The sequence below is a fragment of the Sturnira hondurensis genome, unplaced genomic scaffold (assembly GCF_014824575.4).
Source record: "Sturnira hondurensis isolate 20B ecotype Veracruz unplaced genomic scaffold, ASM1482457v3 Scaffold0013559, whole genome shotgun sequence".
NCBI classification, from domain to species: Eukaryota; Metazoa; Chordata; class Mammalia; order Chiroptera; family Phyllostomidae; genus Sturnira; species Sturnira hondurensis.
Genome location: NW_028086190.1, coordinates 3,126,023 through 3,151,867, shown reverse-complemented (window position 1 = coordinate 3,151,867; position 25,845 = coordinate 3,126,023).

Here is a 25,845-nt window from a genome sequence, read left to right as displayed (position 1 = left end):
TCTGCTCGTTGTCCCTTCAGAGGTGTGAGGTTTCAGGTGAGCCCTCCCTCTTGCCTGTGCTAGCAAACCCTAACCAAGAATGCGGCACTGCAGCACAATAACTTATTTCAAACTCCAGGTGTGTATGCAGAACCAGTATTTGGCCTTAAAAAAATTTATTACAGATGTCTGGAATCGAAGACTTGACTAGCTGCAAACATTACCTCATACTTCATTTGACACTACCACAGTTGGGGGGAGATTATAAAGGTAAATAAAAATGTGCTAAAATGTAAACGTGTGCTATTTCTTGAGCAAATTGGGTTTTCTTGTTATAGCCATTTTAGTGTTTTATGAGTCAGATAATAGAAATCCTGAAATTAGGTACAGATTTACAGCTTGTTAGGGGAATAGTTCCCACTAATCCCTTGAATATTGATACTCTCGGTCTCTTTCTTGGACTTAATGAGAATAGCTTCTTTTATGTCATGTCTCTTTTAGAGTTTTCAGAGTCTGCAAGTTTTGATGACAGACAGAAACGGAATGTCTTGCGTTGAGATTTAAAGAGTGACTGTAGTGAGTGTACCAGGGCATTTAATAGATTGGTGTTCTTCTTGTGTCCATGTCATGTTTTCCCACCCCGAGGACAGGTCTCCAGGTGGTAAGCACCATACTGTAATTGTTTTGGGGGAGGTCAAGAAGGCAGAGCACAGAGAACAGTCAATACCATTTGATGACTATCAGCAACAAGAAAAAGTGGCTAAGGCTAAAGGGAATGAAATATCCCAGCAATCTGACCTTATCGTCATATTAACTAGGTTGAAAAATGACATGCAGACCTGATCTGTGCAGCAAAAGCAGAGAGTATTTAAAAGAAATATTTAGATGAGGGAAGCGCTTGGGATATCTGGGTCATTTTTGGACTTGTGGACTTAGCATATTTGTAATAGATTACTAGGCAGCCTTTTTAAAGTGCTGGGCAAGGAGAGCTTATCCTGGCCAATGAAACCACCTGAAATGTGCCAGTAGAAGAATCTGATCATGGATTGATTAACTATCAAATCCTTATAGAAGTCAGCTAACAACACACTTGTGATAGTTCCAAATGCCCTGCTTTTGCTCTGGGGCCATTGCAAACTTTTCTGGTTTCTATTCCAAAGGTCAGAATCAAGTTCCCTAAACATGTTTCTCACTATTGGAGTCAAGTGCAGAGCCAGTCACCAAGAGTTGAGACCAGTGGCTCTTGAAAGAACTCCTGTCTTCATGTTAACTCTCCCTGACAGCCTGGGATATGCCTGCTTATCTGTGGGGAGAACCCAGGATCCCAGGTCATCTTGTCTCTTTTTTTCAGTTCACAGGCTGTGACAAGTATGTTTTGGTCCACTAGAACAGCCATTGCAAAAGTGCATTTTTAATTCAGTTCTGGGATTTTTGAATTGGTGTTGCCTAGTGTTAACTATTCTGACATTTATGGCTGTGTTTCATCTGGGAAACCATGTGCGGTTGTAACGGGGAGTTGGCAGGTGCAAGAAAAGCGTGAGTGAAGCTTTATTGGCATTGTTTAATTCCTCAAGACTCCTTTTAGAAAGTGAAATAAGAAATATTGACTGAATTGGAAGGACTGGCATGTTCAACCCTGTTAAAAATGTGACCCAATTCTGAGTTCACATGTTACTCTCTATTGACATCATTGCTGTAGAAACAAATACAACATTGGATTTCAAAAAATTATTTTTTATTTTACCTCAATAATTATTTTTTCCATAATGAGGAGCAAGTAACCAGTTAATAAAGAAATAGAGATCAGATGGCCTCTAACTGCATATATCACAAGTTTCCCTCAGGATTACCACACTGATGTGAAAAATCACAAGTGTTCACACCAGTCCATGTGTTATGAGTTATAGAATTCTTCTATATGGACTCACATGAACAAATATAAAGGACACATGGACAATAAGGGTGGGGGGGAATGGGAGGGAGGTGGGGAGCACTGGGCGGGGGGCAGGCAGGGCTGGGAATATAAGGTAGAAAACTGTACTTGAACAAGAATTAAATAAAATTAAAAAAAAAGAATTCTTCTATATAAAATCCCTTATCAGTCTTTAAAAAATCAATTTATTGAAGGAGATGGCCAAGAGTATCATCATTTTAAAGTAAAACATCTGACTTCACCTGCCAACAGGAGCCAATTCGATATCAAGGTCTGTCAATGATTTAACTTTTCTTTTGCTGATGTCAGTGTGAGTGTGATACTGCTTTCAGTTGTCCATGGGATCTTTGCCTTTCTACAGAGTGAGAATATAATATATATATATATATATACACACACAAACACACATAAATATATAAAATATATATAATATGTATGCTAGAGTAATGATTTTGGTTTTTATTATAAATTATGATTTTATACTTCATGTGCAAACATGTAACAAAGTTTCATGTTATTCTACTTCAGTGTCTCTCAGTCTTTTTCATGATTTTCCACTAAGTAGTTTATTTTTAGACATTTTCCCTCCTAATTGCTCTCCCTTTCCCTTCTATGAAATTAAATACTAAGAAAATTTTCTTGGGTAGAGTTTTTTATACACTCCAAAACCTAATTTTTACCCTCTTGGGAGTAACATGGTCCTCACTGAAAATGAATAGTTTATTTGAAATGAACTTATGTATAATAAACTAATTTCTAATTTTTTACTTATTATAATACAATTATATTCAGTGTAGAAAAATCAGGATACAAAGCAAAGATAACATATAAGCTACCCACCAGCTCACTCTCCCAGACACACAATCACTGATAATTCTTTGATGTATACCCTTGCAAATATGCCTTGATATCTCATGTTTAGTATTTTAGACAAACCAAAAACTAGATTGTACCATATATATTGTTTTGTAACTTGCTTGACTCATTGAATAATATTCTGTGAACACCTTTTCAGGCCAAAAATAGATATGTATAATATCATTTTCATTGTTTCATCATAATTTATTTAATCAGTACTCTATTCTTTCACAATTTGGTTATTTTAAAAATCATTGCATTGTTTCAAAATTATTTGAAAAGTTACTGCACAATTTTTTATTTATTTATTTATTTATTTATTTTTTATATTTTTTTGCATTTTATTTAGGCTTTTCAATCACAATTTGCATTCACTACCATTCTGTACCAGTTTCAGTTGTACAGCAAAGTGGCAGAAAACCATGCACTCCACAGATGCTCCCCTCCCGGCCCCAGCCACCTACCTGGCCCCACACTCCATTCTCTCAATAGTACTGACTATGAGAAGAATGCATTCTTAATGGCCTTAAATTTGTGGGCCAATAAATAAATGTAGATCAAAGATAAACTTGGTAAAAATATGTTATTGAATTATTAATTCACCCCCAACCCTCCAATTATACTCTGACTTGTAGCCTTAACTTGCTTTAACACCAGTACTTTACTCATCTTTCTTCCTACCACTATTCAAGGCATTTGTTTCCTGAGTGTCTTATTCTTTTTTTTCTTTTTTTTAAAATATATTTTATTGATTATACCATTACAGTTGTTCTATTCCCCCCCTTCAATCCCCTCCACCCACCATTCCCTCCCTCCCCCACCATTCTCCCCCCCTTAGTTTATAACCATGTGTCTCAAGTTCTTTGGATTCTATATTTCCCCCACTATTCTCGCCCTCCCCCCTATCTATTTTCTGCCTACCATCTATGCTATTTTCTGTGCCTTCTCCCTTCTTCTCCCCCTCCCACCCCCCTGTTTCTAACCCTCCATGTGTTCTTCATTTCTATGGTTCCACTCCTGATCTAGCTGTCTTCTTGGTTTGCTTTTGCTTTAGGTGTGGTTGTTAATAACTGTGTGTTTGCTGTCCTTTCACTGTTCATCTTTTTCATCTTCTTTTTCTTATATAAGTCCCTTTAGCATTTCATATAATAAGGGCTTGGTGATGATGAACTCCTTGAACTTGACCTTATCTGAGAAGCACTTTATCTGTCCTTCCATTCTAAATGAAAGTTTTGCTGGATAAAGCAATCTTGGCTGTAGGTCTTTGGATTTCATGACTTGGAATACTTCTTTCCAGCCCCTTCTTGCCTGTAAGGTCTCTTTTGAGAAATCCGCTGACAGTCTGATGGGTACTCCTTTGTAGGTGACTGTCCCCTTATCCCTTGCTGCTTCTAGGATTCTCTCCTTCATTTTAGTCTTGGCTAATGTAATTATGATGTGCCTTGGTGTGTTCCTTCTTGGGTCCAACTTCTTTGGCACTCTCTGAGCTTCCTGGATTTCCTGGAAGTCTATTTCCTTTGCCAGACTGGGGAAGTTCTCCTTTATTATTTGTTCAAATAAGTTTTCCACTCGTGGCTGTTTCTTTCCCCCTTCTGGTACCCCTATAATCCGGATGTTGGAACGTTTAAAGATGTCCTGGAGGTTCCTAAGCCTCTCCTCATTTTTTTGAATTCTCATTTCTTCATTCCTTTCTGGTGGGATGTTTTGTTCTTCCTTCTGGTCCATTCCATTGATTTGAGTCCCAGTTTCCTTTCCATCACTATTGGTTTCCTGTGCATCTCCCTTCATTTCAATTAGTTTAGCCTTCATATGTTCCTCTAATTTGTGACTATAATCAACCAGTTCTGTGAGCATCCTGATAAACAGTGTCTTGAATTGTGCTTCTGAGAGGCTGGCAATTTCTCGGTCGCTTAGAGTTATTGGCTCTGGGACTTTGAGTTCTTCTTGTGCCATCTTTTGGGCTGTTCGTGCCTGTTCCATAGCAGGATCAGAGCCCTAAAGTGTTCACTAGAACAGGGCAACTCAGTCGCTGGGTTGTGACGTTGTAGGTGGGGGCAGGGTCAAAGAGGGACAATGGCTCTCACTGGTCTTGCAGGGCAACTAAGTCGTTGGGTTGTGACGCTGTATGTGGGGGCGGGGTCAAAGAGGGACTATGGCGTCCTGTCCGCCGCCTGCCGCCACGGCCTCTGTCACCGGGCCCACGCGTTTCGTCCCACTGCACTCGAGTGTGCCACCACTGGCAGCCCTTGCCCCCTGGGGTCTGCGTGGTCTGTCTCACTGTGCGCGAATATGTGCCCGCGGTCTGCCCCGCACCCCAACTGGTTCCCGTCTGCCTGCGCGCCTGGGTCGGGGGCCCTGTCCTGCCCGACCCTGCTTGCTGTTGGCTCCGCCCCTCTTACCGTCCCCGTTGAACGGTTAGATGTAGTCGGACTTCCGTATAATTCAATTTTCTGTCCTTTGGTTGTGTCTTTGTTTCTCCAAACCTTTGTTGTATTCAAACTTGGTTGTGGGAGAAGGCACAGTGTTTCCACCAATGCCTCCATCTTGGCGGAAGTCCCTCTGCACTATTTTGTAACTAAAACTTTTTTGCACATTAATTCCTTAAAATTTTTCAGAAGCATAATTAAAACCCATGCATACTCTGAAGACATTTTTCAAGAATTGTGCACCAGTTTACAATGCAACCAGCATAAGTGTCCCTTTTCCTGTACATTAACCAACAAAAAAACATTACTGATTTTTAAATATTTGCCATTTTGATGCATAAAGTGATTACTATTCTTTTAATGAGTATTTTATATTAGTTTCAGTTTATAGCATAATGCAAGGATTTTCAACAAATGTATCACAAGAATTTCTACAACATGCAACACTTGTCTATTTAGTCAGGAGCACTAACCTCTTTTCTGTTAGGTTGTCAAATCAAAAAATGGCAACAGCCAATGCAGCAATAGCCATCCAGTGTGAATGAATAAAAAAAAAATACTGCCAAAATGTTCAGCAAAAAATATATTTTTTGTTGTTCTGCGGTATGTTATTAATTAGTTTATATGTGCCATGAGATGAAAAAGGTTGAAAATTGCTAGCATAGTGGTTATATTTATCCTTTTTCTAACTTATAAAAATGAGTATCTGAATTTTTTAACATGCAAGTGTACAAGGCCAATGCAAAAAAATTTTTTAATATGAAAACAAGCAATTTCTGAATATAAATTCACATTAAGGCAAAACTACTACTTGTATTTAAGATATAGACCTGTTCTGTATCTTTTAAAAAGTAGGACTAAGAAATCCTTGAGTAGGATATAGACACATGCTATCACAGTCTGAACCAGGGCCATACCAGAAGGCAAGAAACTTTACCTTCATTAAGTCTTTCTCTTGTGCCAGGTGCTTTCATTATTCAGGTACCCCTTGAATTTCACAGTTAGATGGCTTCACATGCATGCTTCCCTTCCATGTAACTTCCTTTACTAAGTGGGATGTAGTCTAATGAATGATTCAGCCACCTCATGAGGATTTCTTTCTTGCTTTTGGAGGTGCTATCATGGGAGCATGGGCAGGCCTCTACATCTCCAATGTCCTATGTCACTCCTCTCCCTGCCATTTCTCCAGTTGGAAATGGGACCCTTACCTGACCACCAAGGACTCTGTGCTTCATCTCTCATCCCCGGAGAGGTCCAGATGCTGTGTTGCTTTTCTCTGTCCAGCTTCCGTAACACCAAACTGATGTTCATTCTTGCCCTTTCTATGGCATGAGCCCCCACTTGCTGACAAGATGGACAGACTGGGCATAGAAAGACCCTTTCCTTACACCCTGTTCTAGGTTATCCTTCCCTGGTTATGTTCTAAAACCCCGTGAAGTGGGGAGAGCAGAGGTAATGGCTGGAGTGGACCACTTTCTGGGGGCTGCATCCCCTGAAAGTTTATCTCTACCTGCTGTTCTCGTTTTAAAAAAGTAGATGCACCCCGATGTTCATAGCAGCACAATTTACGATAGCCAAGAGTTGGAAGCAACCTAGATGCCCATCGGTAAATGACTGGATCAAAAAACTATGGTACATTTACACAATGGAATTCTATGCTGCAGAAAGGAAGAAGGAACTACTACCCTTTGCAACATCATGGATGGAACTGGAAAGCATTATGCTGAGCGAAATAAGCCAGGCGGTGAAAGACAAATACCATATGATCTCACCGTTAACAGGAATCTAAACAAACCAAACAAGCAAGCAAAATACGACCGATGACACTCAAATATGGAACAGGCTGTCAGGGCCCAGAGGGGAGAGGGGAGAGAATCATAGGGGAAAAGGGAATGGACTCACATGAACAAGTACAAGAGACACATGGACAATAACTAAGGGTGGGGGGTGGAAAGGGGGAGGGAGGCGGGGAGCATGGGGTGGGGGGCGGGCAGGGTTGGGAATATAAGACAGAAACCTGTACTTGAACAAGAATTAAATAAAAATTATATATAAAAAAATAGATGCTTTCTAGTATTTTGATGCTTATACAATAAAATACATTTAATGCCATTTATCTTGTTTAATCTCAGCAATTCCTTTTTTAAATACTTTAAAAAATTTTGTCAGTTATGGTTTTGCTAACTTTTGTCTATTTCTAGCAAAAATATTCATACTTGGTCCCTTTAACCTATAGGAACTAAATATTGCTTTCTCATCTTTTATGAGCACCAGACTGAGAAGTCATGCAGTTAGGGAGTGAAGGCAAGATTAACACCCAGGCTTGTGTAATTCTAAAAGTCCTACTGGTTGTGTTATCTGTGCTGCTCTCCCACGTTTTACATGGCCCATCACTGGACTTGAAAATCAAATGGAATGGAAAATTGCAAATAGGGAGGGAGGAATATTTACTTATTTGAATTTACATATGATAAGTTTACTAAAGTGAACAGCCAAGTAATGTGCTATAAATAATATATTTTATACCAATGCTATATTTAAAAGATGACAGAGGCAAATTATGCATTCTTTCCAGCATTGGATTTGTTTCTGTAGAGATTTACATAGTGGCTCTTGAGGGAAAGGAAGAAAGACTGTAAGAATTCGGATAGGTTATCTCTTTGGGTGGGGTTGTGAGAATTATGAACTCATGCAGCACACATCTGGCCTTTTATGAAGTTTGAGGAAAGTGTGACATTCATTCCTATTCACATGTTAAATTACACATTAGGCCATGAACTGTTTCTCTGTTGTTTTAAAGATTTTTCTCCATGTATGTTTTCTAAGGAGACATGGGTACCTGGAGTACTCTGGGGGAAGTAGTGACTGAAGTAGTGACTGAAGTTGATGCCTTTCCAACTCCACGAATGACATAAGAGGAGCCTGTCATAGCTCAGTGCACTGTTCAGATAGAAATTCTCTGGCAATTAGAAATGTTTACATTCATGTTTGTTGGACTTAACTTTCCATTTTGGGGCAATCCATTCTAATCCAATGATAAATGAAACGATTGCATCATGGGCAGCAATTTTAACTTGGTCGCCATTAGCCTTTCTCTTAGTTAATTTTCTCACAAGAATTACATAGTATGCTTACTAATGGTTACTTGGGGTATGGTTGATCCTTGAACTTTTCTAAATTATAGTGCTGTTTAGCTCATCATTTTTATTAATGAAACTGACTGCAAAATGTGTTGAGCATGTTCAAGTTTCTGTTTCCTCAACTTCACGGTTAGAAAAGTGCACTCCCATCTTTGGGATATGGATATGCCTCTGTTGAATGATTGAGTCTAAGGTATTTCCTAAAATGTGGGTCTCCATGTTAATGAGTCATGCACCCTTGTGTAACTTATGTTTGTCTATCTTTTTCTGAGACCTCAGAGAGGTCTTCAGAAACCAACTTACATTCAGATGATTTTTTTAAATTTGATTTTTATTTTGTTTTTATTTTTAGTCCCACCGTGTAAACTTTTGAAATGCTTCCTCTCAGATTACCGGTGGTTCTCTACTTTGGCAGAAATAGCCTTTAAAATGTCTTTAAAATTTTTTGTCATTTTTTGTGGTTGGCAGGGGTGATACTCAAAACGCTTAGCCACTGGTTCCTCAAAGTTACTAACTCTGGCCAACCACGAGGGACACCGGCTATTAACACCGGGGGTGGCTGTGTTGGTGCACAAGGACTGAGTAGTTGCTGGTCAGGGATATTTGTGGAGTATCTTTCTCAACTTTTCTGTCTTTTTGCTTTTTAGTCACCGCTCAGTCGATATCAGATTGTCAAAGACATTGACAGAGAAACTGTTGCAGTTGCCATTTAAAGTGACACTGATGGAGTAATTAGAAAACAGCTTCTATGCCACTTTCCTGTGGACTGGTAATAATTAGGGGGTTCAGGGCAATTAAAATGTATTTTTTATATTTTTGATATGTTCATTTTACTTTTCTTTTATCCTTTTTCTGTGAATGCAACATACTTCACAATATTAATTTCCAGCATTTGCACCTACTCTATGGGAGTTCACTCCCCTGTGTTTAAGATAATAAAGTTAACAAAGCAGAGAGATTAAATCTGAATGCTGTCAGGTCAGTGGTAAAATCAAGGTCAAGGCTTAAAACAGACAGTTCATTTACAACCCTGATTTTTCATGTTTCTCCAAAGTCCAGGCTTGGGCTCTTCTAGGTAGACAGGCATGTTTACTTAAATACTTTCAAATGATTTATTAAAGTAGACATATCAGTATTTTCTCTATGCAAGTGAAATCCTTAAGAGATTACACAATTAAAAAGGCAATAGATGAGACCTCGCCCTTTGCAGGACCAAAATTCCCTTTAGCTGAAGGCACGCTTGGAGAAAGAGAGTCACCATTTTTAAAGAGGAATGTAATCTGTTTATGTGTGTTGCTCTTCTATACCAGAGATTTTTTTCTGACAGTCAGAATGTGTTGCTTAGCATTACCTAGGGAATCGCATGCTCTTCTCCCTCCATTTGCTTCCTTAATTAACAGAGAAGGGGGAATGAAGTTAAGGGCCAACAGTGTCTTTTTAAAATTAACTAATTAACTAACTAATTAAACTACACTTTACATTAGCACTTGCTTCTCCTCTTTCTTGTTTAAGCCACAGGATGCAGCTTCTTTCCCATACTTTCTTTCTGAAGGGCAGAGAAAGAAGAGATGAGAAACGTCATGTTCAGGTCATCCTCTGTCAGGTCTGACATGGGAAATTGGAAGATATTCTTTGGATATCTTTGAATATCTGCTTTGACCAGATATATGCCACTAAGAAAAATACTGTGTCATCTCTGCTGGCAAATGAAGCCAGCCAGTAAATGTAAGGCGGCTAGGTTGAAGTGAAGAATTAAAATGAGCCAAAGCACTCAGTCAGGTAACACTTGCATTATTTTTTGAATAAAAGGAAGTTAAGTGCTTAAATATTGCAGTAGTAGCACAAAATCATTTTATTGTAGATGAATTAGGAATAGTTTGGTCTATAGGAATTAAAAGACTGAAGATAAAATTTTAAGTAATTTCAGCTTTATTATTTAAACAACGGTAGTAACTCGTCTTAATTCTTTTTATTCTGCTAATTCCTTGTTAAACTATTTCTTGACAGAAGGCATTCAAGAGAAGGCCTTTTCAGGAATTCTTAACTAAATAGAAAATATACTAATATACTAGCTGTATTCATGTAATAGGAGTAGAGTGCTGAAAACTTAATCACGCTCTATTACATATAGCACAGCAGATAAAAGTGCGGGTTCTGGAATTGGACAATCCAGGTTTCAATCCTGGCTCTCCACCTACTGGACTTTGGGCATGGATTTAACCCATCTCTGCCTCAGTTTCCCCATCTCTAAAATGACATAGTACATATAGCTAAGTCACAGGGCTGGGGTGAGGACTGATGTCATGTAAGTGTCTCAGAATAGTGTCCAGCCCAGAGTCAGTGCTCTAGAAATGCAAGTTGTTATTACTGAATAAACATCAAACTCTTTGTACTGCTGATAATTCTATCACTCCCTCTCTTAAGGGTCAATGTTAGTCTCCTCTACATTAAATTGTCATCTTCTCAATTATTAGTGTCCAAAAAGTTTTTTGTTTCTTAACAAAATCTTTTACAAGCTCCACATTGTGTTTCGACTCTCTCCCACTCTCCACCCACTGCAGCCCCCCAGCCTTCATTAAGGGATCAATTACGATGATGAGTACAGACCTTGCCTTGTTTTTCATTTGATTGCTTCTACTTCCCTGGCACATAAACCAAGAGGTTAGACAAGATGGTTTTGGGGATAGGAGAGACCCTTTTAGTGTAAGGTGGAGGCGATACTGATTGCACCACAATGTTATTTTCAGTTTAAGTAAATACCTGTTTTGTTGCTTGTTTAGAATGGTCACCGAGGTGAAGATTAAACACAGCAATCACTGGGCAAGGCAGAATTAATTCTTGGAGACCTTTATAACATGCTGCACCATAGTTTTAAAAGGTCATCACAGTGCTACTTAATATTGTTAATGTATGGAGTATTGTTTTCCATATTGAATCCCAAAGTGCTTTCAGCGGCTTGTTAGCTGCCAACCCTTTTTTCCACCCAGCATTTTCTATTCCTTTCCCTCCCTCACTGCCCCCACCCATCTCCTCTGCTTTATCCTTCCAGATCTTTGAGCTCCGAATCTCATTCCCTGTACTCCCCTCTTAACCACCACCCCTGTTGTATTTTTTTATGCTAAATAAAATAATGGTGCAATGCAAGCCTGCTGGGGTAATGTGACATTGGTCTTTGCATATTTTTTATAACATAAGCCAGAGAAAGATGATGAATATTCTCTTATTTACAAACAATATATACATAATTCCATTTAACTAAAGATAACAGCTTCGGTTGCCTTTTGATTTAGCCTACTTGCTACTTTAGATAAAGGACCTACACAGGCTTTCATTTGAGCAGGCATTTTGCCTAAAAATTGACCCTTTGATAGCAGAGACTTGCAGGGCAGTTCTGCATTCCACTGGTGCCATTAGCCTTTCGTATGCATGTTGAGAAGCAGCATACAGAGTTGGATTTATCCCAATCAGTTTAGGGTCTAGCTGAAACTTGCACCGAGTATAAAAGAAACAAGCTAAGCCAATTGCTCTAAAAATAGGTTCCCCAGTCAGAATGTGCAGTTTTGGGCTAAGGGCCTTTCTTGCGTTCTGATATTAACTGTAACAAACTAGGGTGTCAGTTACAATTTTATAGAATCCAATTATCTTGTTGAATAAAGAATGGACTTGGTATTGGTTGTAATAAAGAATTACTGTCATATATTGGGTTGGCCAAAAAGTTCATTCGATTTTTAAGTAAAAATAAGAGACATTGTTCATTTGTACCACTAACGTTATTGAACAACAATAAAGTATTCACTGTTTTGTTTCACTACCTTCTGCACCCTTTGAGGCAACTTCATAATTCCATCTTCCCAGAGCTTTTTTATCTTTCTGAGCAAATAATTGTTCCAGGTACCTTTTACAGTCTTCCAGGGAGTTGATACTTGTTCCATTAAGAGAATTTTGTAAAAACTGAAATAAATGGAATTATGAAGGTAAAATGTTTGATGAGTATGGCAGAAAAATCAGAACTTCCCAGTCATGCTTTAACAGTTTTTGCTTTGTGATCAAAGGACATACGGTCTTGCATTATCCTGTTGGAAGATTATGCATTTTCTTTGACTAAGTCCAGCCATTTTTTGTTGAGTGGGGCTTTCAGTTGGACTAATTGGGGAGCAGTGCTTTTTGGAATTATTCACTTGGTGTTCCAGAAGGAGCTCATGATACAGGACTCTCTTCCAATCCTGCCATGTATACATCACTTTCTTTGAATAAAGACCAGCCTTCGGTGTGGTTAGTAGTGGTTCGTTTTGCGTGCCCCTCGATCTCGTCCATTCCATGTTATTATAAAGTATCCACTTTTCATTGCCCATCACAAAATGTTTTAAAAGTGGAATATTTTCCTTACATTGAAGTAGAGAATTGCATGTAGAAATAAGGTCAAGAAAGTTATTTTCACTTAAATTATGTGGAACCCAAACATCAAAGTGATTAACATAACCGAATTGGTGCAAATGACTTTCAGTGCTTGATTTGGATATTTTGAGTATGTTGGCTATCTTCTGCATGGTATAGCATTGAGTGTTCTCAGTTAATGTCTTGGTTTGATCATCATCAACATCAACTGGTCTACCCCACCCTGGAGCATTGTCCAGCAAGAAAATCTCCAGCAGGAAACTTTGCAAACCACTTTTGATACATTCAATCAGTTACACCACCTTCTCCATATACTGCAAAAATCTTTTTTTATTTTTGCATTTCAGTTGTCATTTTTACCTTTCTCAAAATAATAAAGCATAATATACCCAAAATGTTCCTTATCTTCTTCCACCTTCAATATTAAAATGGCTACACAAAAATTCACCAGAGAGAATACATTGCCAGATTATGAACGAGAACAATTTGTCCCTCCAAATTAGTCTAGGCAGAAAACTAATTCATTGGAAATCTTATTTACACATATGTCGGTAATGTGTATTACTTGCTAATTTTATGTAATGGGCTCTACTTTTCTTCAAGATAGGAACCTATTTGAAAAGAAAACTATTTCTCAGTAGAGTCCTCAACTCAGCAACATCTGTGCTCCATGGAGCTTTATAAACAATTGCTGGCTCTTGAATTAATACATGACTGTTCCAAGAAAAGTGCTGATATCTGCCTTCAAGGGTTCTTTTGAAGAGCATACCTGTGATAATACATGGTAGAGTCTAGCACTTCACAAATAATAGTATTATTTTAAGAAAACAGATTTTCCATAAAGATAGAGAGTCATGTTGACGAAAGAGACCTGTAGAGAATTTTTATGAGTCTATTTGAGCCAAACTGATACGTAGTGGGCAGAAAGATCTCAAATGCTCTGGAGAATAACAGCTTTGCAGTTTCTTTCATGCATTTGAGATTAGGGAGGCAATGTAAGGAAGATTACAAGAAGGTGGAAGAAAGCAAGGCAGGAATTGGATCACAGAACTATTAAGATTTTGTGCTCTCTTGAGGGAGGTCACAGCTTACTTCAAAGGTGTGTTAACCTAGATTCACAAAAATGATGGACAAGACTTGCTTAAGGCAGAGATAACTTTGACTGAAAAAGTTATATGCCTGGAGCATGACTATGCACTGGGACCTTCCAGTTAAGAATTTGTGATCAGATCACCCTGTGAGGTTCACTTTCCCTAGAACTCCCTTTTTCTCATCCATACATAGAAAAATCACATCTTTTATACCCATCTCTTATTTTCAAGCTCCTAATGCTCCTTATCCGTGCTGCTTTGAACTACTATCCCCTACGGAAAATGCCATACTAACAGCTGTGCCTTAATGTTACCTGAGTGACTAGCACCATGGTATTCCCCATTGATGATTAAAATCATATTTGCCATTGATAAAAATTGGACCACTTAGGCATCTCACAGAGTCTTAGCCTTTCCATTCTTAACAAACTGAAAAAGTTGATTTAACCCAATATGTGGAAGCAGACATATGTTAAAAGGATATTTACTTATTACATGCACATATGCTTACAAACTTATGCCAACACATGTCCACATAGACCTATGCCTGTGGGAATTTAAGTGCCATGGCATTTACTAATGAAAACAAATGTCTCCAGCAAAGACAAGGCATAGTACTAAAGGAGTAGTAAAAATGAGAAAAGATGAAAAGAATATTGTGCACATACACACAAAAATGACAAGGGAGTCAGGGGGCTGGGGAACAAAGCTACATACATAGGGAAAGGCTGAAGAAACATGAGAGGCTTGCTAGCAAAGTCACTCAGGCTGCTGGTTTGTGAAGCCAATATATATGCAGGAATGGTAATAGACTCAGGGATAAAGCTGTAGTAACCACAAGGCCTATTTTAGAAAGGAAGAAAGAGTCTTCTACATATGGAGGATTTCAGTAACATCAGAGTATGCTGAAATTATATATATATAACAATTATATATATATAATCTGATATTCCTAGGTTATCAGGAGAAGGAAATACTTTTGAAAAGGAAGTGGTAATGAGCAAGGAAAGTCTTAGAAAGTCAGATTGTGGAATGGGTTGGTGGGTTCATTATATGTATTTAATTTTCAGTCTAGGAGGTAGATTTCTGATTTTGTGTCTTATGAATAAGGTGACCTATCAAGCTATAACTGTGACGTCTGCTGCTTTCCTGCCTGTTTTATCTCCTGGATGTCTGGAATGATCTGAGAAGAGACAACAGAAAGCAAGCATATGTTTAATACAAAGGCTTCACAAAATCTGTGAGCCTGCTGTGCATCAAGTCAATGTAATTCATTTACTTTTTAAAGCAGTGATGATACACTCTTTCCTCTGGATGACAAATTACAGAGCACATCTGAAAAGCCCTCTCTCTGGGGAAAACATTATGCCTCTTTTTTTCCCCTGCATAGCATCTTTATTATGTATGATGAATAAAAAAGGCAACATTGACTGAATAGCCCTAAAAAGAAAAAAAAACAGATAAAAGCAGTCAATTTGAATATGTGATTGTAATAATGAATACAAAGATAATACACATAGTATATACATAGCTTTGAGCTAGAAGTAGTTCATTTACAATTTTTTGCTACTGTCTAATATATAAATTATGGCTAAGTACTATTGTCTTTTCATTATATTGGGACAAAAGACTAGAACTGGCAAAGTCTATTGTAGCAATTCTGTAGACCCTACTGGATTAGATGCAAATTGTAATTGCTCCCTAAGAAGTACACCAAGAAAATAGCTTTACTTTCATCAACGAATGCATTTACTAGTTATTAAAAAGATTTTTATTATTCACTGTAGATTTTTGTTATACCTTCAATGGGAAAGATTTACCACTGATGTGTCAATATTATGATATAGTTATGTTTGTCTTCAAGTTTTTCAGTGTATTCCCACACATCCATTTAAGATACTTTCTTGTCTCCTGAGAATACCAGTATTCCTCTCTTCACATAATTAATTCTTTTTCAAATAAAAATCAAGGTCATCTAGCCTGCCCACCCTCATCTGCTTTTCTTGAGGTTAAATTCTCTCTCCTATGGACCCAGAATCACAGGAAAGAGAAGGATGTCTCCCCCTGAGCCAAGTCCTTTTGTCATCTGTGACTTGGGTCTTCTTTCTACCTGCCCCAGGAATCTTTTATGTCCAACACCTTTCTTTCTGGTTTTTTTTTTTATGGTGTATACATTCCCCAAACTATTATGCTTCTAGGAATTTATAGCTCCCTTTTAACTTGGGGAAAACATCCCTTCGGTTCAAATACTCATTCATCATCATTCATCCAGTAAACACTTGTGAATATCTATGTATCACTTAGTGTTGGTTGTTTTTAAGTGACAAAAATAAATTTTGGTTACCTAGAACAAAGAAGGAATATATTGGAAGGCTATGACATTAACCCATGAAAAAATTAAGGCTCTGGCTTTGGAGATGGCATAGGTCAGAACATTTCAGGATACTCCAGGTGGCAAGGACTACAGAAAAAACTCTAGGGGATTAATCAACTTCAACCACTCTCAGCTTTTCTATCACTCTGTCTCAAGTTTAAATTCCAGGGAGTGACTGTCTGATTGGCTTGAAACACAACCCTACCCCTAGACCTGAGAAGGGTATAAAACTTGAATTGACAACAGTCTTACTAGGACTGCACTCAGTGGGGAATGGAGGGTGGGTGGTTTCAAGATGCTTTTCCTAGGAGAAAGAGAATGGGTATCAGTGAGGGAAAAACAGTAGCTAGCCAATGAAGCCTACCGTATGTCTGGCAGCCACCATGCTGGCCTTTAGGATAGAAAGACAAATAAAGGAAAACTAGCATTTACTAAAGTTAGAATAGTATGATCAAAGTGGTAGAACTGAATATGATTGCATAGTAATGAGTCTAAAGACAAAAAGATATTGTACATATATCATGAGATATATAGGAGAAATAGTCCCTTTTTAAAGATAAAGGAACGTAACTGCCAAAACATGAATTATGGCCCATCAAACTATCTTGTCCCAATGAGAATATAATACAATGGAACTGATCCAAGATGAATAAGATAGTACCTGTCCTCAAGGAGCTTATAGTCAGTGTGGAGTCTGGTATAATAAGAGGTGATTTAAAGAAAATGTAGAAGGCTGCTGATAGGGAGACCCTGAGAGGGTGCACCTGATCTTAGGATGGGCTTGTTCTCTTTTGTTTGTTTTTCACTTGTTTGTCTTTGTTTTGTCTTTTTTTTTTTTTTAAATTTTATTTACTTGAATGGGGATGGCTGATTCGGAGGAGGTTTCCAGGAAGAAAAACATCTCTCATCTAGAATTTAAGATCAAGTTCTCTGTGGTAGGTGGAATGGTGGAATGGTGGGAAGTGCATTTGGAGAGAGTAGCCAGAGGAGAAGCAGGGAGGTGAGAAACATGTGTGTAACAAGAACCATGGCAATTGTATGGAGAAAGAATTTGAGGGAGGAGAGTTTGGAAGTAGAATCTTTGGGGCACTGTTACACTGCCAGCCAGAGACATACTATGAGGGTCAGTAAAATGAGGACTGGGGAATGCCTGCTGGTTTCGGTAGGGAGGGAGCCAGTTGGTGAGCTGGGAGAGGGCAGTTTGAGGACAGCAGGGCAGGTGGACACCAGATGTAGTGACCTAGGAGGGAATTGGAGGTAAGGAGGCTGACAGGAAATGGAGGCTACTGTGCAAAGAGGTGTAGATGAGAAGGAACAAAAGCTGAGTGACTCACAGCTGGAGAGGATTGTGGAGTGAAGGCTTTTATACACTGCAAGGGTGAAGTCAGTGGAGAGGAAAAAACTGATGATACAGAGGGAGAGTGATACTTAAAGATCAGAGAAAGAGGAAGGAATGTCAGCTTTACATAGAAGAGACATCTGATACTAGAGGTCAAGATATAAAAATAGGTGTCAATATATGGAAATCTGTGAGTAGGAGGATAAAGATGTTGAGGGAGGCTTTTATGGTTAGTCTCAATAGGTACTAGACATAGTTAAGAATTTTTTAAAAACTTGGTTCAAATTTTGGTTCCAAAATCTAATTGCTGGGTGACCTTTGGAAAGTTACTTAACCTTTCTGAGTTTCAGTATTTTCACTTGTAGAATGGAGACATTAAAAACTATCTCAAAGGATTGTGCTAAGATTACAACACTGAATATTGTCCCTGATACCTAGTAATTGTTTAATAATGATTTCTATTTTTATAATTACTAAGTATATATGAACATAGCATTAGTGGTTTATGTTATAATATACGTGATCTCATGTTTAAGAGTAGACTCTGGAGATAGTGAGTCCTAGCTTTGCCATATATCAGCTATGTGACCTTGAGGATGACAATAGTTTTTTATCTTATAGTGTTATCATGATGATACAATAAATTAATGCATATAAAACACTCAGTGGGGATTTTATAAGTGTTAGCTATTATTAGTATTTTAATTTTTATTCAAGTTTTAGTTTTATTCAAGTTTAAGTAGGATTCTTCAATATATATTGTTATCCCGATTTTGTAAGGGAGGAGCTCAAAGTGCAGATGAGTTAAATGACTTACCAGAGCCAGAGAACTAGTAAGTGGCAGAGCTGGACTAAAACCCAGATTCCTCCTGTCCTCATGTTCTACCCACTTGACATTAACTATGATTTTGACCTACGCTCTACCTTTGATCTTCAGTGTTCACTGTTTCCTCAATTGCTTATCATCACAAAGTCTGAGTTCATTTTGACCATTAGCTTCAAGATTCAAACTTGGGTCTAGCCAACCAACTTTTGGTTTTGCCTTTGTGAGCTGCTGTTCACATTCCAACTACTGACATTCTGTCTGTATGTAAAAAAGCATGAGGGTAAATATAAATTTGCTTCACCCAAAGGTTTTCTAAAATTGCATGATGGAGGTTGCAAGCATGTAAGAGAGAGAAGATGCTATAACACCTACAAATACCAAATGTTACATTTGTTTCTGTGAGTGTAGTCAAAGAAATTTGCCCTGCCAGTTCTGAAGATGCTGCACATCTGTGCATGTCTCTACTTACATGTGTCTGCATTTCTTTCTCATCAGCCCAGCCAGTTGTTTTACTGCAGTACGGTTCAGCATGTTGGAAACACCCAAAGACTTACCATTTGGACTGTAGTATGGATGCTTGATGATGAAAGTCTGACCCTGTTTCTGCTCTCGTAGCAAATTTGATGGGAACCTCAGTTCCAAACGTTATATAACATCATGACCTTTCTTTGATGTATTGTGGTGTGGCAGACAGATGTACTTAAGCATCGACATCCAGTATATTTCAAACTACCCTCATTCTTCATAACATGATTAGGAGAGAGAATGGGCCTTCTGTGCAATCCAGCCTTACCATATGAAAGAAAATGTATGTGAAAAGCAGATTCTCCTTATTTAGAAATGAGGTTCTTTAGGGTCAAGTTTTATTTAATTTAAATCCACTTAGGATTTACATTCAAAATGTATTCCCACTTCATAGCCTTAAAGAGTCAAACATTAAAGATTGAAGGAAGAATTCCAATAGCATTTTAAAACAATTAAGCTGCAAAGTGTCAATATTTGGACACCTCAGAAGAAATATTCCTTTTAATGAGTGTTAATGTAATCACAATATACTAAAGAAAGGGTTCATAGAGATCACTGGATTCACTAATGTTTTAGAGAAAGGCAGTTTTAGTTCAACTGCTGAGGAAATGTTTTATTTCGACTAGGAATAAAAGTGTTTTATACACAAATGAAATGATTTTACAATATGGGAAGGATTTAGATGGAGCAGGAAAAATCCCACAGGTCAAAAATGTTGAATAGAGAATGGGAAGCAAGGGAAGGGAGGTGAGACTGAAGAGGGTGCTAGCTGAAGGGGCTTTGTTTCAGATCTTGGGCTGCTTCTGAGACTGCAAATTGGAAGTTTCTTCTGTAAGGGGTAAGGGGACCCACACAGATAGCCCAGGGACACTTCATACATGGGTGCAAACCCCGCAAAACCCAGGGCAAGGTAAAAAGGACAAAGCCCCTTATTTAAGGCCTTCTTTGACAGAGCCAGCTTGACTGTATAAAGCATGACTGACTCCCGTTTTATCAACCACTATCTCAGGACTAGACAATTACTGGAAGCACCTTGAAGGTTCAGAGGTTCTAAGAACTTACAAAACGGGGCATACCAAGTCACAATGACTGGACCCTGCACCTAAAGACAACATCAAAGCAAACTAAACCTACCCCAAACCAACTGAAGCATCCTGTTCTGCAGCTACACTTATCACCCAACTGCAACCCTCTTGTCCTTTACAACCCAGTAAAAGCTCACAGCCCACACCCCAACCTTCTGGCACTAGTGCATTGCTCTGTGCCTAGCCCCGTTCCTCCTTTGGAAAGTAAGTAAACATCATTCTCTGTGCTTCTCTTCCATTGTGAATTCTTCTATTGTGAATGTCACTGACTACCTTACCACAAGAGAAGACACAAAATGATGGGTAAGCAGAGCAGGGGACCTGCCGCATGTTAGTGGAGAGCAGAAAGGTGCCTAGAGGTCAACTGCACATGTTCCACTTTTTAGGATCTTCCATGATCTCAAACCCATAGCATAAAGTGCCAGTTTGGGGCCAAATTTACAACCCAGAGTGCTAGATTTTTTCGACACCCTTTTTACCACAAGCAGGAAATTTTGATGTTTGTTTATTTCAAAGGGGCTATAGAATGGTATGTCTCTGGATTACATAGTATCACTAAGGCTGAGAACTTGGTACTTATGTTTTCCTGGGAAAGGTGGGAAACTAGTAACATTGGTTAGAAGAAGAATCACTGAGACAAGAGTGCCTTGAAATCATTGACTAAAGGAGAAGGCAAACAGAAACTTAGGTGCCCAAAAGTGAAGAGATGTACCAGTCTGTCTAAAAAGATCTAATAAGATTTTTTTTTTACTTAGCACGTATTTTTAAACACCTGCTATTGTGCTGAGCACTGAGCATTGTACTGGGCCTTTCATATACAATGGCAAGTAAGATAGGCATAATTCTAGACCTCATGGTGCTTGGTCTGTTTTCTGATGGAAGATTTTTACCATTATGAGGCAAAGAGTAAGAGAACCTGGCTTTATAGTGTTTCCTGGATGACTTCTAAGGGAATGTAACACTTATAACTGAAGGAGAAAAGATGGCCAGGAGAAAACAAGTATACCTGGAAGATGGCATGGCTGAGACCTAGAGAATAGCCCAAAGGCCTGCACAGTTCACTAGAGAAGTTGTCAGGAAAGGTAGTCCATTACTGCAGGAAGAAACTGAAAGTCGAGAAGTGACATTTATCATCATGACACTCATGATGAGCGATTTGCGTTATGTATATTATCATATATAATCTTAAAACATTTTGATTTATTTTTTAAAGATTTTATTTATTTATTTTTAGAGATAAAGGAGGGGAAGGAGAAAGAGAGGAAGAGAAACATCAATGTGTGGTTACCTCTCACACTCCCCATACTGGGGACCTGGCCAGCAACCTAGGCATGTGCCCTGACTGGAAATTGAACCTGCAACCCTTTGGTTTGCAGTCCAGTGCTGATTCCACTGAACCACACAAGCCAGGGCTATTTCTCTTTCTTTTTACCAATGAAGAAAAAAAGACGCGAAGAGAGACTAAGCAACTTGATCAAGGACATGCAGCTTAGTGCAAACCCACCTTTAACCCAACTTCAACCGTTGCGGTCTCTTAAACTGTGCTTCCCATGTACTATCTTGTCTTCCTTGGAGTTAAGGAAACAGTAAGCTATTCCTTGAAGAGAGCTGTTTAAATTTCAAACCAAAGAGCTCCTAATGTTTAAATAATACCAAACTTTTTCTGTGAAAAATTTCATGTCTGGTACATAGTCACACAACCAATGAGTGTGAGAGAGGAATATGGAATACATGGTATGCGGAGCACAAGACAAGGATACACTGGAAACAAAATGGTCTTTCGTTTTGTTGGGTCTTCAGCATATCAACTCAGCTGTAGGTGAATTTTCTAAATCCAGATCAACTAGCCTCTTTTTGCACCCTCTTAGCTGCCGCACAGAATTCTCTGCTTCCTGCTCTGTTCATCTTGTGACCATAGGACTATTTTTGTATTATAGTTTTGCACAGTTCTATGTTTTCTACGACTCATAAAATCTGTCTCACAGACTTATTTGGAAGATGGTATGAGATTAAAGTATATGTGAATTCCTGTTCTTATAAACTACATGCCACAGTGAAGTGCCCTCCATATATATTAGTTGAAGGCAGCGGCGAGGTGGTGAGTGTTGAACAGCACCTTTGAGAAAAAGAAAATTGCTGTGTGGTAGGATCCACAATTCCATAGTGTTAATGCTCCCCTGACTTCAAACTAACAATGTGATGTCACTGAGTGTGAACTTGAGAAGTGAGGTGCCAAAGACTCTTTTACGTAGTTCTCCACTGTACACATATGCTAGATTTAAATAACCTCAATAGCATAGAAATATAGTAGGATAATTAGAAAGTACTCTGTTTGAGTACTTGTTACTTTTAATTTCAACCTAATTTATTTCATTATAATTTTGAATAAATTTATTTTTATTAATGACCATGCTTAGTAATTGGCTTACAAAGTTCCCGAGAATTTAACGATCAGCTCTTCTGAGCTGGTAACAGCTGACTCCAGCATTCAGACTCATGAACATCTAAGGCAGAACTTGTTGTGTTCACCTTTGAGTTTTCAGGGCTCAATCCGTGCTCTGGAACTCAGAAGATGTTTAGTACATCAATAAATGAATTTTAAAAACTAACAAATACCTATATAAAACCAAGTTACTGCTGTATATAAAAAAGATCTTAGACATAGCCTACAGTCTCTCTTGGCTTTGGTTAATTCATTTGTAAGGCAAGGAGCTTGGATGATTTTGACTGATATAAGACTCCCCTGGCTATTCTAATGACCAGAAGCAAATTCTGAGATTATGTCAACTATTTTCTTAGCTGTGTGATTACATTGTGATGACAACATTATAACTACCTCATTTAGGACTCAAGCACTAAGTGAATGGGAGGTTCAGAACTTATTTACTTTCTCTTGAACAAAAATGAAGACTCTTAATTTGCTTTGGTTCACTGCTGAATCATTAGATGTTGGTCTAGATTTACTGTAACAGCATCATCATGTACTCTTCTGCATTTGGATTTAACCAAAAAATGACTATTTCTTTAAATGCCAGAAAAATAAAAACAGAAATGCCTTATTTTCAAATGTTTCATAAGGCTTAAGTGCTAACTTTTTGGAGCTTTGAGCTTAAGATTAATTTTTCCAAGCATTTCCTTTAAAGAGATCAGAATAAACACTAAAGATAAAGTCTTGACAGAGTTGCAAGACCCGCTCCTTAAACTCATTGGATTGTGCTGTAGAGCCCCTTTTACCTGAAAAATGCAGTAACACCTCATGGGACATTGGCGATTCATGGAACCCAGTTTGAAATACGCTGCTGTCAACGCTTCTTTCTGACAACTAGCCCTGTGCTACATCAGAAACAAATGCCATTACTATTTGATTATATATGTTGAATAATGTGTAATTTGAGGTTTTATGTTTTCAATTATTAATTTAGAATTCTACATTTCCAGATATCATATCGCCAAATCCACTAACCTGATCTGTGGTAAAAAGCAAAAACTGATGGTATATGCTGTATTAATGTCAGAGTAAGGTTAAAAAGGCTAAGATATTTCCTCTCCCATTCCTGAAAATGTTCAGTAAAACTTGTCACCTCAGTCACCTTATTTGTAAAATGAGGCAGGTAGATAAGATAAGCCCCAGAGTCTATAATTTATGCCATTAGCCCAAGTGACCACTGCCTAGGGAGCTGTAGCCATGGAGAGAATTTTGGTCCTAGAGGCTTAAACACGTTCACAGAAGTGAAGGGGGACCAGAGAAGAGTTTAATTAAGCTAAATGTTCTGATGTTTGAATGTTGACACACTCAGTCATACTTAGGTCCAAGAAAATTTTTAAAAATTTCCCCCTTGAGAGAATAGATTTGATTTACATGGGACTTCTTTCATTAAATTCAGTGAAGCCTGCAAAACTTGCTAATGAAGGAAAATTATGAAGTATGCTGGCTCAATTTACTTGCTCTTTCCATTATAATTTGGCCTCAAGCCATCTTACATAGACTCCAAAGCCATCAAATTTCAAAGAAATTTGCCTCATTCTTTAGCTTAAAATTCAAAGAAGCATGTTTTGCTCTTATCAGGAAGATTATGAAGATATGGCAAAACTAGATTGGTAATTTCATTTCATTGTGATAGATTATGCAAGTATGAGATTTTAAACATATTTTAAAATATTCTTAGATATCTTCATAGTACTTTTTAAGTTTTCTGAGGCTCAGAAAGTTTAAGTTATTATTGTGTCAGCTCTTGGAAAATAGGTCTGGTCTTGGCCAGGTGGTTCAGTTGGTTGGAGGGTTGTCCTGTACACCTAATGGTTGTGGGTTAGATCCCCAGTCAGGGCACAAACCTATGTTGCAGGTTCAATCTCTGGTTGGGGCATGTATGAGAGGCAACTGATTGATGTTTCTCACTCACATGGATGTTTGTCTCTCTCGCTTTCAACCTCCCTCCCTCCCTTACCCTTTCTCTCCCTTCCTCTCTCTCTAAAATCAATAAACATATCCTCCAACGAGTATTTTAAAAAAAAGAAAAAAGGGAAATAAAATAAGTTTGGAAGAGATGCTGTTCAGGAATTTGAGATTTTCATATCACCTCCTCCAATCCACTCTGCACTTTGCTGTCAGAGTGATCAATGTTAACATGTAAATTTTATTAAAACCTTCCTTAAAATCTTTTAAAAGCTTCCAGTGCTCTCAGCATATGATACATGCTCCTCAGCATGGCTAGGGGCATTTCTTGCCACTCTCATCCTGAATATGTTAGGACAGGCTTCATTTGGGTTGTTGGTTCCTGCGTAGAATCAACAACCTGCACTCTCAGGAGTTCAGCACAACACAAATGAATTGTCTTCCAAGAACAATTCAGCCTAGCAGTGTGGGTTTGCTCATTGTAGTCTACTCAGGACTCAGACTGTCTGAACACTTCCATCACAAGTATTGCTTATTGTCCAATCAGAGAGAAAAAGAACTCTGGAGTGTCACACCTCAGCAATTAAGTGCTCTCTCCTGGAAGTGACACTTCAGCTCACTACTCATAGCCATAACTAGTCATGTGGCTTCATCCAGCTACTGAGAGCCAGGAAGACAACCATGCTGTGTGTCCATGGGGAGAGAGGGGGATTGTTGGTGAGCAGCACTAATAGCTACTACAAGCTTCAGGTCTCTTGCTGTTTACTCTGCCCTGCAGAGCTACACTCCAGCTTCATGTATGTTGTCATTATAACATCATTCATGTAGTCACTCTTGCTCTCATCATGTCACCAGATCTGTTCACTCAGGCAGTTTTCTCATTCATTCCTCTCTTTTTCTTTCTCCTCCTCTACTTTGCAGTGATGCTCAGAACATTCTTCCCCTTTTTTCCTTCATCTTTCTTTATAATTCAGTGTTTTCATCACCTGGTTCAGGAGGTTTCTCTATCTCCACACTGCAAAGCTGACTTATTGGTCCTTTTTCTATCTAATGTAAACCTTAACACACTGCATTATAAAAACTTATTTACCCACCTCTGCCCCCTATCTAATGTAAACCTTAACACACTGCATTATAAAAACTTATTTACCCACCTCTGCCCCACGTCAGAGAGTAAGCTCTCTCTCTTACTGTTTTACTCTGAGTACCTTGCATAGTGCCTTGCAAGCAGTCAATTAGTAATGACTTAATTACCATTTGTTGTTCAAGTGAATTAGTTAGAAGAGCTTTTTCACAGTGAAGAACTTAGTATCATTATGGACACAAGAAATGCATTTTCCTCTGGTTTTCAGACTATTGCTTTAGTTTGAAAAATTATGCAACTATAGGTATAATGGTTGAACTTGATGGGAACAATTCAGAGAATGAATTTTAGATTTCTAAGTGGATGACAGTCTATAAGTAGCCACTGAGGCAGCCAT